The 12932-nt window shown below is 47.5% G+C and overlaps 1 protein-coding gene and 1 pseudogene across 3 annotated transcripts in view; one reads left to right on the top strand and one right to left on the bottom strand.

Annotated features, from left to right (window-relative positions):
- The window catches only part of PGAP1 (post-GPI attachment to proteins inositol deacylase 1), a 1346394-nt gene that overhangs the window by 752545 nt on the left and 580917 nt on the right, over nucleotides 1–12932 (top strand). The gene's annotated exons all lie outside the window — the stretch shown is intronic.
- Nucleotides 7513–7631, bottom strand: LOC134945958 (5S ribosomal RNA; annotated as a pseudogene).

The raw sequence follows: 12932 nt of genomic DNA, 5'->3' as shown, positions 1-12932 counted from the left end.
TTCTGTTTGAGAAGTTTGTCCCCAGTGATACTGTTACTTGGTTCTGGTAGACACTGGATGCAGGACCGGCTAAGACAAGGGGCAGAAGCCCTGAACTCTCCTCTATTAAGAGCTCCCTCAGACTCAGGACTGCCTAGCCAGAGCCTGAAGAGCCAATGAGATGATTAGCCTGCAGCATAGAGCTCCAGTACATTGGGGGCACCAGCGTCACCCCCAAACTATCTACTTTACTTTAATATGTTGAGTCCTCCTCCTCTTCAGCTAGGGTCTGTTCCATTACTCTGGCAGTGATAGCCATTGGAGGGGCAGTGTGCATTTCCACTTTGCATGCATGTAGGAGATGGCACAGACCTTACAGGATTTATTGTATAATTCAAATTACCATTAGGATACAGTATGGCTGAAGAAAGGAATATACTCTGACCATGTGGCTTCCTTGTCTCTTAATTTTTATGTCTTCTTATTTCATATTTACCCACTTCTATTTCAGTTTCACCTGTGCATAATACAGTTTTGATTTTTATTACTTACATTTCTCATACGTCCTAGAGAATGCTGGGGATGCTTCAAGAACCATGGTGTATAGACGGGATCCGCAGGAGACATGGGCACACTATATTACTTTGAATGGGTGTGAACTGGCTCCTCCCTCTATGCCTCTCCTCCAGACTCCAGTTAGATTCTGTGCCCAGTGAGACTGGGTGCACACTGAGGAGCTCTCCAGAGTTTCTCTGAAAAATACTTTATTAGGTTTGTTATTTTCAGGGAGACCTGCTAGCAACAGGGTCCTTGCATCGTGGGAGTGAGGGGAGAGAAGCAGACTTACTTCTTAAGAGTTCAAGGACTCTACTTCTTAGGCTACTGGACACCATAAGCTCCAGAGGGTTCAATCACTATGGTACGCCTAGCTGCTTGTTCCCGGAGCCGCGCCGTCACCACCCTCACAAAGATAGAAGCCAGAAGATCAGAAGACTTCAGTGACGGCAGAAGAGGTACCGAGCAGCGGCCGCGCCGCGCGCCATGCTCCCACACATAACACAGCAGTGCAGGGCGCAGGGGGGGCGCCCTGGGCAGCATAAACACCTCAAATCAGACTGGCATGAGTTATAACAGTGCACCGGGCACTAGTTAAGGGACCCCCGCCAGTATAAACATATTTTTAAGCGGGACTGAAGCACGCCATGTAGTGAGCGGGGCTTAGCCCACACAGCTCTGACCAGTGCCATTTTCTCTCCTCAGAAGCTGCAGAGACGCTGGCCCTGTCCTCCACACTGCTGTACAAGTAACAGGGTGCAGAACGGGGAGGGGGGGGGGCGCACATATAATTTGGTGCTGTTGTTTATATATATATATAAAGCGCTAACAGGTCTGGGCAGTAATTTTACTGGCCTCAGTACCGGGATAGGCGCTGGGTGTGAGCTGGCAGAACTCTCTCTGTGTCCCTCTTGCAGGCTTTACTGTGGGTCTGTCTCCTATAGCCCCACTGTGGTTGTGGGTGTCGGTACGTGTGTGTCGACATGATTGAGGCTGAATGCTCTTCCCAGGAGGAGGCTGGAGTGGGGACAGAAAATACTGTAGTAGTGACCGTGTCGGCACCACCGACGGATGCTTGGGTGAATATGTTGAGTGTTTTAAATGCAAACGTGACTAAGTTGACTAAGAGATTTGATAAATCTGAGTTTAAGAACCAAACATGGAGGAAATGCATGGAAGATGCTTTCTCACAGGCCCAGACCCCTTCGGGGTCACAGAAACGTGCATTTACCCAGATAGCAGATACAGATACTGACACAGACTCTGATTCCAGTGTCGACTATAGTAATGCCAGATTACATCCAAAGCTGGCTAAGAGTATTCAGTACATGATTGTGGCGATAAAAGACATATTACATATCACTGAGGACCCTGCTGTTCCTGATACTAGGGTCTGTATGTTTAAAGAAAAGAAACCTGAGGTAACGTTTCCTCCCTCTCATGAACTGAACACGCTTTTTGAAAAGGTTTGGGAAAATCCTGACAAAAGGATACAGGTTCCCTAAAGAATTCCAGCGGCATATCCGTTCCCCTCTGGGGACAGGGAAAGGTGGGAGTCAATCCCCACGGTAGACAAAGCTTTATCGCGTCTATCCAAAAAGGTGGCGCTTCCTTCCCCTGACACGGCAGCCCTAAAGGATCCTGAGGATCGTAAGCAGGAAAATACACTAAAATCCTTTTATGTCACTACAGGGTCGCTACTCAGGCCTGTCGTTGCTGCGGCATGGGTGAGTATCACTATTGAAAGGTGGGCAGATAACTTGTCATCTGAGGTAGATACCCTAGACAGGGATAGTGTGCTTTTGACTCTGGGTCACATCAGGGACGCTGCAGCATATTTAAAAGAAGCTGTAAGGGATATTGGCCTTTTGGGTTCAAGGGCCAATGCCATGGCGGTCTCAGCAAGGAGAGCGTTGTGGATACATCAATGGAATGCTGATGCTGACTCTAAGAAGGCGATGTAGTCTCTTCCGTTTAACGGTAGGGTCTTGTTTGGCGACGACCTCACTGACCTGGTGTCTACGGCTAACGCGGATAAGTCTTAATTTTTACCTTATGTCCCTACACAGCATAAGAAATCGCCTCTCTATCAGATGCAGTCCTTTCGGCCCAATAAATTCAAAAAAGGGCGTGGGTCCTCCTTCCTTGCTGCGAGGGGGAGAGCACGGGGGAAAAGGTCACAGGCTGTGGCAAGTTCCCAGGAGCAGAAGTCCTCTCCGGCTTCTACCAAATCCACCGCATGACGCTGGGGCTCTTCTGCGGGAGTCCGGCCAGTGGGGGCACATCTCAAACTCTTCAGTCAGGTCTGGGTGTGCTCGGACCTGGATACTTGGATAGTAGGCATAGTAACCCAGGGGTACAAGTTAGAGTTTCAAGACGTGCCCCCTCACCGATTTTTCAAATCGGCCTTGCCAGCTTCTCTTCCAGAAAGGGAGCTAGTAAGCGCTGCAATACTAAAGTTGTGTCAAAATCAAGTGATTGTCACGGTACCCCCGTCTCAACAGGGGGAAGGTTTTTATTCGAGCCTGTTCGTGGTCCCGAAGCCGGATGGCTCAGTCAGACCAATTCTAAACCTAAAATCCCTCAATTTCTTTCTAAAAAAATTCAAGTTCAAGATGGAGTCTCTACGAGCAGTGATCTCCAGTCTGGAGGAGGGGGATTTTATGGTGTCGGTTGACATAAAAGATGCCTACTTACATGTCCCCATATATCCTCCACATCAGGCTTACCTGAGATTTGCTGTGCAGGATTGTCATTTCCAATTTCAGACGTTGCCGTTTGGTCTGTCCACGGCTCTGAGGATTTTCGACAAAGTAATGACGGAAATGGTGGTTCTCCTGCGCAAGCAGGGAATCACATTTATCCCGTACTTAGACGATCTCCTCATAAAGGTGAGATCCAAGGAGCAATTGTTTAAGATTGTTGCCCTTTCACTGACGATTCTGCAACAACATGGTTGGCTCCTAAATTTGCCAAAATCACAGTTGGATCCGACGACACAGCTGTCGTTCCTTGGTATGATTCTGGATACAGAATTGCAGAGAGTTTGTCTTCCAGTGGAAAAAGCTCTGGAAATACAGAACATGGTAAAACAGATTCTGAAACTGGCAAAGGTGTCCGTTCTTCACTGCACTCAGTTGCTGGGGAAGATGGTGGCGGCCTACGAGGCTATTCCGTATGGCAGGTTCCATGCCATGGTGTTTCAGTGGAACCTGCTGGACCAGTGGTCCGGGTCTCACCTGGACATGCACCGGAAAGTAATTCTATCTCCCAGGACCAGAATTTCCCTTTTGTGGTGGCTGCACAGTTCTCACCTTCTGGAGAGAGACAGGTTCGGGATTCAGGATTGGATCCTGGTGACCACGGATGCAAGCCTCCGAGGCTGGGGAGCAGTCACACAGGGAAGAAACTTTCAGGGAAAGTGGTCAAACCAGGAAGCTTGTCTACACATAAACATTCTGGAATTAAGAGCCGCCTACAATGGCATACTGCAAGCAGAACATCTTCGAGGTCTGCCGGTCTTGATTCAGTCAGACAACGTGACAGCAGTGGCGTACATAAACCGCCAAGGCGGAACAAAGAGCAGAGCGGCGATGGCCGAGGCCACAAAGATTCTTAGCTGGGCGGAAAAACATGCCAGCGCTCTGTCAGCGGTCTTCATTCCAGGAGTGGACAACTGGGAAGCAGACTTCCTCAGCAGACACGATTTCCATTCAGGAGAGTTAGGTCTTCATCAAGAGGTCTTTGCAGAAGTGACAAGTCATTGGGGAGTTCCTCAAGTGGACATGATGGCGTCCCGCCTCAACAAGAAACTTCAGAGATATTGTTCCAGGTCAAGGGACCCTCAAGCGATAGCAGTGGATGCCCTAGTGATACCGTGGGTGTTTTCAGTCGGTCTATGTGTTCCCTCCTCTTCCACTCATTCCAAAAGGATAAAAATTATAAGAAGAACAAGGGTTCAGGTGATCCTCATTGTTCTGGATTGGCCAAAAAGGGCCTGGTATCCAGATCTTCAGGAGTTGCTCATAGAGGCCTCTTCCTCTTCGGGAGGACCTGCTACAATAGAGACCGTGCGTGTATCAGGACTTACCGCTGCTGCGTTTGACGGCATGGCAGTTGACCGCCAAATCCTAGCCCGAAAGGGTATTCCCAGTGAAGTCATTCCCACACTTCTTCAGGCTTGAAAAGAAGTAACGGCAAAGCATTACCACCATATTTGGAGAAAATATGTGTCTTGGTGCGAATTTAAGAAGGATCCTACGGAGGAATTTCAGCTGGGGCAGTTGCTCCATTTTTTGCAAGCAGGTGTGGATGCGGGCCTAAAGTTAGGCTCCATTAAAGTACAAATTTCGGCCTTATCTGTTTTCTTTCAGAAGGAGTTGGCCTCCCTTCCATAAGTTCAGACCTTCCTGAAAGGCGTGCTACACATACAACCTCCCTTTGTGCCCCCAGTGGCACCATGGGATCTTAATGTGGTGTTGCAATTCCTGCAATCTCATTGGTTTTAACCTTTGCGTAAGGTTGAGTTAAAATTCCTTACTTGGAAAGTAGTCATGCTGTTGGCCTTGGCTTCTGCAAGGCGGGTATCTGAATTGGCGGCTTTGTCGCACAAAAGTCCCTATTTAATCTTCCATGCAGATAGGGCTATTATGAGAACTCGTCAGCAATTTTTGCCAAATGTGGTTTCGTCACTTCACGTGAACCAGCCTATTGTGGTGCCAGTGGCTACTGACGCCTTGGCGGAATCAAAGTCTCTTGATGTGGTCAGAGCTTTGCAAATCTATGTCGCCAGAACGGCTCAAGTTAGGAAAATAGACGCTCTGTTTGTCTTCTATGCTCCCAACAAGATTGGGGCTCCTGCTTCCAAGCAGAGTATTGCACGCTGGATCTGTAATACGATTCAGCAGGCTCATTCTACGGCAGGATTGCCGTTACCAAAGTCGGTGAAGGCCCAGGAAGGTGGACTCATCCTAGGCGACTGCCCGAGGGGTCTCGGCATTACAGCTTTGCCGAGCTGCTACTTGGTCAGGATCAAACACCATTACAAAGTTCTACAAGTTTGATACCCTGGCTGAGGAGGACCTCTTGTTTGGTCAATCGGTGCTGCAGAGTCTTCCGCACTCTCCCGCCCGTTCTAGAACTTTGGTATAAACTCAATGGTTCCTGAAGCATCCCCAGCATCCTCTAGGACGTATGGGAAAATAGGATTTTAATACCTACCAGTAAATCCTTTGCTCTTAGTCCGTAGAGGATGCTGGGCGCCCGTCCCAGTGCGGACAGTGTCTGCAGTTATTAGTTGTAGTTACGTACATGTTGTGCTGAGTTCAGTCAGTCTGTGACTGTTGTTGATCATGCTGTTGCATGCGTTGTTATTGAATGCCATGTTGTACGGCGTGTTGGTGGTGTGAGCTGGTATGTATCTCACCTTAGTTTAAAACGTTAAATAAATCCTTTTATCAAAATGTCCGTCTCCCTCGGCACAGTTCCTATAACTGGAGTCTGGAGGAGGGGCATAGAGGGAGGATCCAGTTCACACCCATTCAAAGTCTTATAGTGTGCCCATGTCTCCTGCGGATCCCGTCTATACCCCATGGTTCTTGAAGCATCCCCAGCATCTTCTACGGACTAAGAGAAAAGTATTTACCGGTAGGTATTAAAATCCTATTATGAATCAATATTTTTGCTGTAAATGAAACAAATAATAAAAACACATATATATATATATATATATATATTTAATACTTGTTTTAGATCTTATATCAAATAGTGTTATGGGTCCCATACATCAGCAATTACTGCAATGTCCTGATCCTCTGGTGGCAGGATTGGGGAATCGGGAACATTAAACATGTTATAAAATCCCAATACTCACAAAAATCGTCAGAATTGGCACATTGTGCATTTTTAACTTGTTCAGTTCCCTTGATGGATCGCTAATCATTGCTAGTGATCCATTTGGCAGATTGGCGGCTCTGGTCAGGTCGGGAAATGGGTGCACAGATCTATGGGGTCTTCAGATATATTCTTTTTTTTTTTAAATCAAGTGTTTGTTATTACATTTTTAATCAAGAACAGAACTTACAGAAACAGTCATCATAAAATTTGTAAGGATATGAGAAAAGATTACATTGCATTATATTTATTAAGCATAAGTAACGCAGACTTGTAACATCCCATTAGGCATAATACAGTAGCCCGGCACAGCATTCTGATGGACCATAAATTAGTAAAACAATATATCCCGTGTCAGCACAGACAGTGTAATCATTAGCATTACTGCCTCACAGCACTGAGGTCATGGGTTGGATTCCCACCATGGCCCTAACTGTGTGGAGTTTGTACAAACAAAGTAGAGGGCGATCGGGTACAGGTCAAGGTAATGTAGTCATAAGTGAGGAAACCAAATTCGGACAATTGAACCCTTGTTGATTGGGAAGAAAAAATAATATGTAATTTTTTTCTTTTGAATACTGTCCTAGTTGGTGGTGCGCCCAGAGCCAGAAAGTACATGTACTATCAAATGGGAGAGAAATAAGGCTCTGGTGTGGGCACACTCTTATACAATAACGGAAAATTCATATAATATGTGAAAGGAAATATATAAAACACATTTTTTATTAGTAAAGTTTAAAACATAATTACCCACTTAAGTGATCCATAGAAAATAAAGAATATGGAGAAAAAAGTGTTCAAATGTTCTGGTCTTATTATCACAAAAAGAGATTGGAAAGGTTGTAGACACTTAGTAGTCTTACCCTCATTTCCCCTTACCAGTTCATAAATTCTGTATTGATGGGACCCAGGAGTGGTCACAAAAATAATTGTAGATGTGTCCAAGTAGGACCACTTATATTAAGTCAATGCAGTGAAATTAATGGTCACCAATGACGAACACCTGAACTGATGACTGATACCAAGAGAATAAGTGGTGATGCTGCAGTTGGTGTCACATTTCACATAGAAAGGAAAATAATTCCTACACTACAACACCAGGTATTCACCGGATGTCTCCTCTCCAGGTACTATCCCGGCCCAACGCTGTTTGGCTTCCAAGATCGGACGAGATTGGGCATTGGCAGCGTGGTATGATAGTAGAAAATGTATGCGATCTGTATACCGATGAGAGTGCACCTATATAAGAAATTAGTAAAAAGTATGGCTATAATTCTAGAAATAAGGAAGAGGATATGAATAGATAAGGTGAATAGAAATTTGTGGATCTGCTTTCTACGTTAGGCACGGCTCAACAAATCCCACATTCATGGTATTGTGCTCCATGGATCGTAGATGAGAGTCCACGGAAAAAGTAATTGAGAAAGAACAGACACAGGCAAAAATTGCTGATTTCTCTAACGTCCTAAGTGGATGCTGGGGACTCCGTAAGGACCATGGGGAACAGCGGCTCCGCAGGAGACTGGGCACAAAAGTAAAGCTTTAGAACTACCTGGTGTGCACTGGCTCCTCCCCCTATGACCCTCCTCCAAGCCTCAGTTAGATTTTTGTGCCCGAACGAGAAGGGTGCACACTAGGTGGCTCTCCTGAGCTGCTTAGTGAAAAGTTTAGTTTTAGATTTTTTATTTTCAGTGAGACCTGCTGGCAACAGGCTCACTGCATCGAGGGACTAAGGGGAGAAGAAGCGAACTCACCTGCGTGCAGAGTGGATTGGGCTTCTTAGGCTACTGGACATTAGCTCCAGAGGGACGATCACAGGCCCAGCCATGGATGGGTCCCAGAGCCGCGCCGCCGGCCCCCTTACAGAGCCAGAAGACAGAAGAGGTCCGGAAAATCGGCGGCAGAAGACGTCCTGTCTTCAACAAGGTAGCGCACAGCACTGCAGCTGTGCACCATTGCTCTCAGCACACTTCACACTCGTCACTGAGGGTGCAGGGCGCTGGGGGGGGGCGCCCTGAGACGCAATAAAAACACCTTGGATGGCAAAAAATGCATCACATATAGCTCCTGGGCTATATGGATGAATTTAACCCCTGCCAGAATACATAGAAAAACGGGAGATAAGGCCGCCGATAAGGGGGCGGAGCCTATCTCCTCAGCACACTGGCGCCATTTTCCCTCACAGCTCCGTTGGAGGGAAGCTCCCTGGCTCTCCCCTGCAGTCACTACACTACAGAAAGGGTTAAAAAAAGAGAGGGGGGGCACTAATTACGCGCAGTATTAAAGATACAGCAGCTATAAGGGGAAAAACACTTATATAAGGTTATCCCTGTATATATATATATAGCGCTCTGGTGTGTGCTGGCAAACTCTCCCTCTGTCTCCCCAAAGGGCTAGTGGGGTCCTGTCCTCTATCAGAGCATTCCCTGTGTGTGTGCTGTATGTCGGTACGTTTGTGTCGACATGTATGAGGAGAAAAATGATGTGGAGACGGAGCAGATTGCCTGTAATAGTGATGTCACCCCCTAGGGGGTCGACACCTGAGTGGATGAACTGTTGGAAGGAATTACGTAACAGTGTCAGCTCTGTATAAAAGACAGTGGTTGACATGAGACAGCCGGCTACTCAGCTTGTGCCTGTCCAGACGTCTCATAGGCCGTCAGGGGCTCTAAAGCGCCCGTTAACTCAGATGGCAGATATAGACGCCGACACGGATACTGACTCCAGTGTCGACGGTGAAGAGACAAATGTGACTTCCAGTAGGGCCACACGTTACATGATTGAGGCAATGAAAAATGTTTTACACATTTCTGATAATACGAGTACCACCAAAAAGGGGTATTATGTTCGGTGAGGAAAAACTACCTGTAGTTTTCCTGAATCTGAGAAATTAAATGAGGTGTGTGATGATGTGTGGTTTTCCCCCGATAACAACTGATAATTTCAAAAATGTTATTGGCATTATATCCTTTCCCGCCAGAGGTTAGGGTGCGTTGGGAAACACCCCCTAGGGTGGATAAAGCGCTCACACGCTTGTAAGAACAAGGGCTCTACCCTCTCCTGAGATGGCCGCCCTTAAGGATCCTGCTGATAGAAAGCAGGAGGGCATCCTAAAAGGTATTTACACACATACTGGTGTTATACTGCGACCAGCAATCGCCTCAGCCTGGATGTGCAGTGCTGGGTTGGCGTGGTCGGATTCCCTGACTGAAAATATTGATACCCTAGATAGGGACAGTATATTATTGCCTATAGAGCATTTAAAAGATGCATTTCTATATATGCGTGATGCACAGCGGAATATTTGCCGACTGGCATCAAGTCTAAGTGCGTTGTCCATTTCTACCAGTAGAGGGTTATGGACACGACAGTGGTCAGGTGATGCGGATTCCAAACGGCATTTGGAAGTATTGCCTTATTAAGGGAGGAGTTATTTGGGGTCGGTCTTTCAGACCTGGTGGCCACGGCAACAGCTGGGAAATCCACGTTTGTACCCCAGGTCGCCTCTCAACATGAGAAGACGCCGTATTATCAGGCGCAGTCTTTTCGTGGGCAAGCGGGCAAAAGGTTCCTCATTTCTGCCCCGTGACAGAGGGAGAGGAAAAAGGCTGCAGAAATCAGCCAGTTCCCAGGAACAGAAACCCTCTCCCGCCTCTGCCAAGCCCTCAGTATGACGCTGGGGCTTTACAAGCAGAATCAGGCACGGTGGGGGCCCGTCTCAATGAATTTCAGCGCGCAGTGGGCTCACTCGCAAGTAGACCCCTGGATCCTTCAGGTGATATCTCAGGGGTACAAATTGGAATTCGAGACGTCTCCCCCTCGCCGTTTCCTAAAGTCGGCTTTACCGATGTCTCCTTCTGACAGGGAGACAGTTTTGGAAGCCATTCACAAGCTGTATTTCCAGCAGGTGATAATCAAGGTACCCCTCCTGCAACAGGGAACGGGGTATTATTCCACACTGTTGTGGTACCGAAGCCGGACGGCTCGGTGAGACCGATTCTAAATCTAAAATCTTTGAACACTTACATACAGAGGTTCAAATTCAAGATTGAGTCACTCAGAGCAGTGATTGCGAACCTGGAAGAAGAGGACTACATGATGTCTCGGGACATCAAGGATGCTTACCTTCATGTCCCAATTTACCCTTCTCACCAAGGGTACCTCAGGTTTATGGTACAGAACTGTCACTATCAGTTTCAGACGCTGCCGTATGGATGGTCCACGGCACCCCGGGTCTTTACCAAGGTAATGGCCGAAATGATGATACTCCTTCGAAGGAAGGGAATTTTAGTTATCCCTTACTTGGACGATTCCCTGATAAGGGTAAGATCCAGGGAACAGTTGGAGGTCGGTGTAGCACTATCTCAGGTAGTGTTGCGGCAGCACGATTGTATTCTCAATATTTCAAAATCGCAGCTGATTCCGACGACTCGTCTTCTGTTCTTAGGGATGATCCTGGACACAGTTCAGAAAAAGGTGTTTCTCCCGGAGGAGAAAGTCAGGGAGTTATCCGAGCTAGTCGGGAACCTCCTATAACCGAGCCAAGTCTCAGTACATCAATGAGATGGTTCTGGGAAAAATGGTGGCTTCCTATGAAGCAATCCCATGCGGCAGATTCCACGCAAGAACTTTCCAGTGGGACCTGCTGGACAAATGGTCTGGGTCGCATCTTCAGATGCATCAGCGGATAACCCTGTCATCAAGCACAAGGGTGTCTCTCCTGTGGTGGTTACAGAGTGCTCATCTTCTAGAGGGCCGCACATTCAGGACTGGGTCCTGGTGACCACGGATGCCAGCCTGCGAGGCTGGGGAGCAGTCACACAGGGAAGGAATTTCCAGAGCTTATGGTCAAGCCTGGAGACATCACTTCACATAAATATCCTGAAGCTAAGGGCCATTTACAATGCTCTAAGCTCAGCAAGACCTCTGCTTCAAGGTCACCCGGAGTTGATCCATTCGGACAACATCACGGCAGTCACCCACGTAAACAGACAGGGTGACACAAGAAGCAGAAGGGCAATGGCAGAAGCTGCAAGGATTCTTCGCTTGGCGGAAAATCATGTGATAGCACTGTCAGCAGTATTCATTCCGGGAGTGGACAACTGGGAAGCAGACTTCCTCAGCAGACACGACCTCCACCCGGGAGAGTGGGGACTTCACCCAGAAGTCTTCCACATGTTTATAAAACTCGACAAGTATTGCGCCAGGTCAAGGGACCCTCAGGCAATAGCTGTAGACGCTCTGGTAACACAGTGGGTGTACCAGTCAGTGTATGTGTTCCCTCCTCTGCCTCTCATAACCAAGGTACTGAGAATTATAAGATGGAGAGGAGTAAGCACTATATTCGTGGCTCCGGATTGGCCAAGAAGGACTTGGTAACCGGAACTTCAAGAGATGCTCACGGAGGATCCGTGGCCTCTACCTCTAAGAAGGGACCTGCTCCAGCAAGGACCCTGTCTGTTCCAAGACTTACCGCGGCTGCGTTTAACGGCAGGGCGGTTGAACGACGGATCCTGAAGGAAAAAGGCATTCCGGATGAAGTCATCCCTATCCTGATCAAAGCCAGGAAAGATATAACCGCAAAACATTATCACCGCATTTGGCGAAAATATGTTGCGTGGTGCGAGGCCAGTAAGGCCCCGACGGAGGAATTTTCAACTAGGTCGATTCCTACATTTCCTGCAAACAGGAGTGTCTATGGGCCTGAAATGGGGGTCCATTAAGGTTCAAATTTCGGCCCTGTCAATTTTCTTCCAAAAAGAACTAGCTTCAGTCCCTGAAGTTCAGACGTTTGTGAAAGGGGTACTGTATATACAGCCTCCTTTTGTGCCTCCAGTGGCACCTTGGGATCTAAATGTAGTTTTTGGGTTCCAAAAGTCACATTGGTTTGAACCACTTAAATATGTGGAGTTAAAATATCTCACATGGAAAGTGGTCATGCTGTTGGCCCTGGCCTGGGCCAGGTGCGTGTCAGAATTGGGGCTTTATCCTGTAAAAGCCCTCATCTGATTTTCCATTTGGACAGGGCGGAATTGAGGACTTGTCCTCAGTTTCTCCCTAAGGTGGTTTTCAGCGTTTCACCTGAATCAACCTATTGTGGTGCCTGCGGCTACTAGGGACTTGGAGGACTCCAAGTTGCTAGACGTTGTCAGAGCCCTGGAAATATAGGTTTCCAGGACGGCTGGAGTCAGAAAATCTGACTCGTTGTTTATTCTGTATGCACCCAACAAGCTGGGTGCTCCTGCTTCTAAGCAGACTATTGCTCGTTGGATTTGTAGTACAATTCAGCTTGCACATTCTGTGACAGGCCTGCCACAGCCAAAATCTGTAAAAGCCCATTCCACAAGGAAGGTGGGCTCATCTTGGGCGGCTGCCCGAGGGGTCTCGGCTTTACAACTTTGCCGAGCAGCTACTTGGTCAGGAGCAAATACGTTTGTCAAATTCTACAAATTTGATACCCTGGCTGAGGAGGACCTGGAGTTCTCTCATTTGGTGCTGCAGAGTCA

The sequence above is a fragment of the Pseudophryne corroboree genome, chromosome 7, assembly GCF_028390025.1.
Source record: "Pseudophryne corroboree isolate aPseCor3 chromosome 7, aPseCor3.hap2, whole genome shotgun sequence".
Taxonomy (NCBI): Eukaryota; Metazoa; Chordata; class Amphibia; order Anura; family Myobatrachidae; genus Pseudophryne; species Pseudophryne corroboree.
This window is presented reverse-complemented; position numbering and strand designations above follow the sequence as displayed.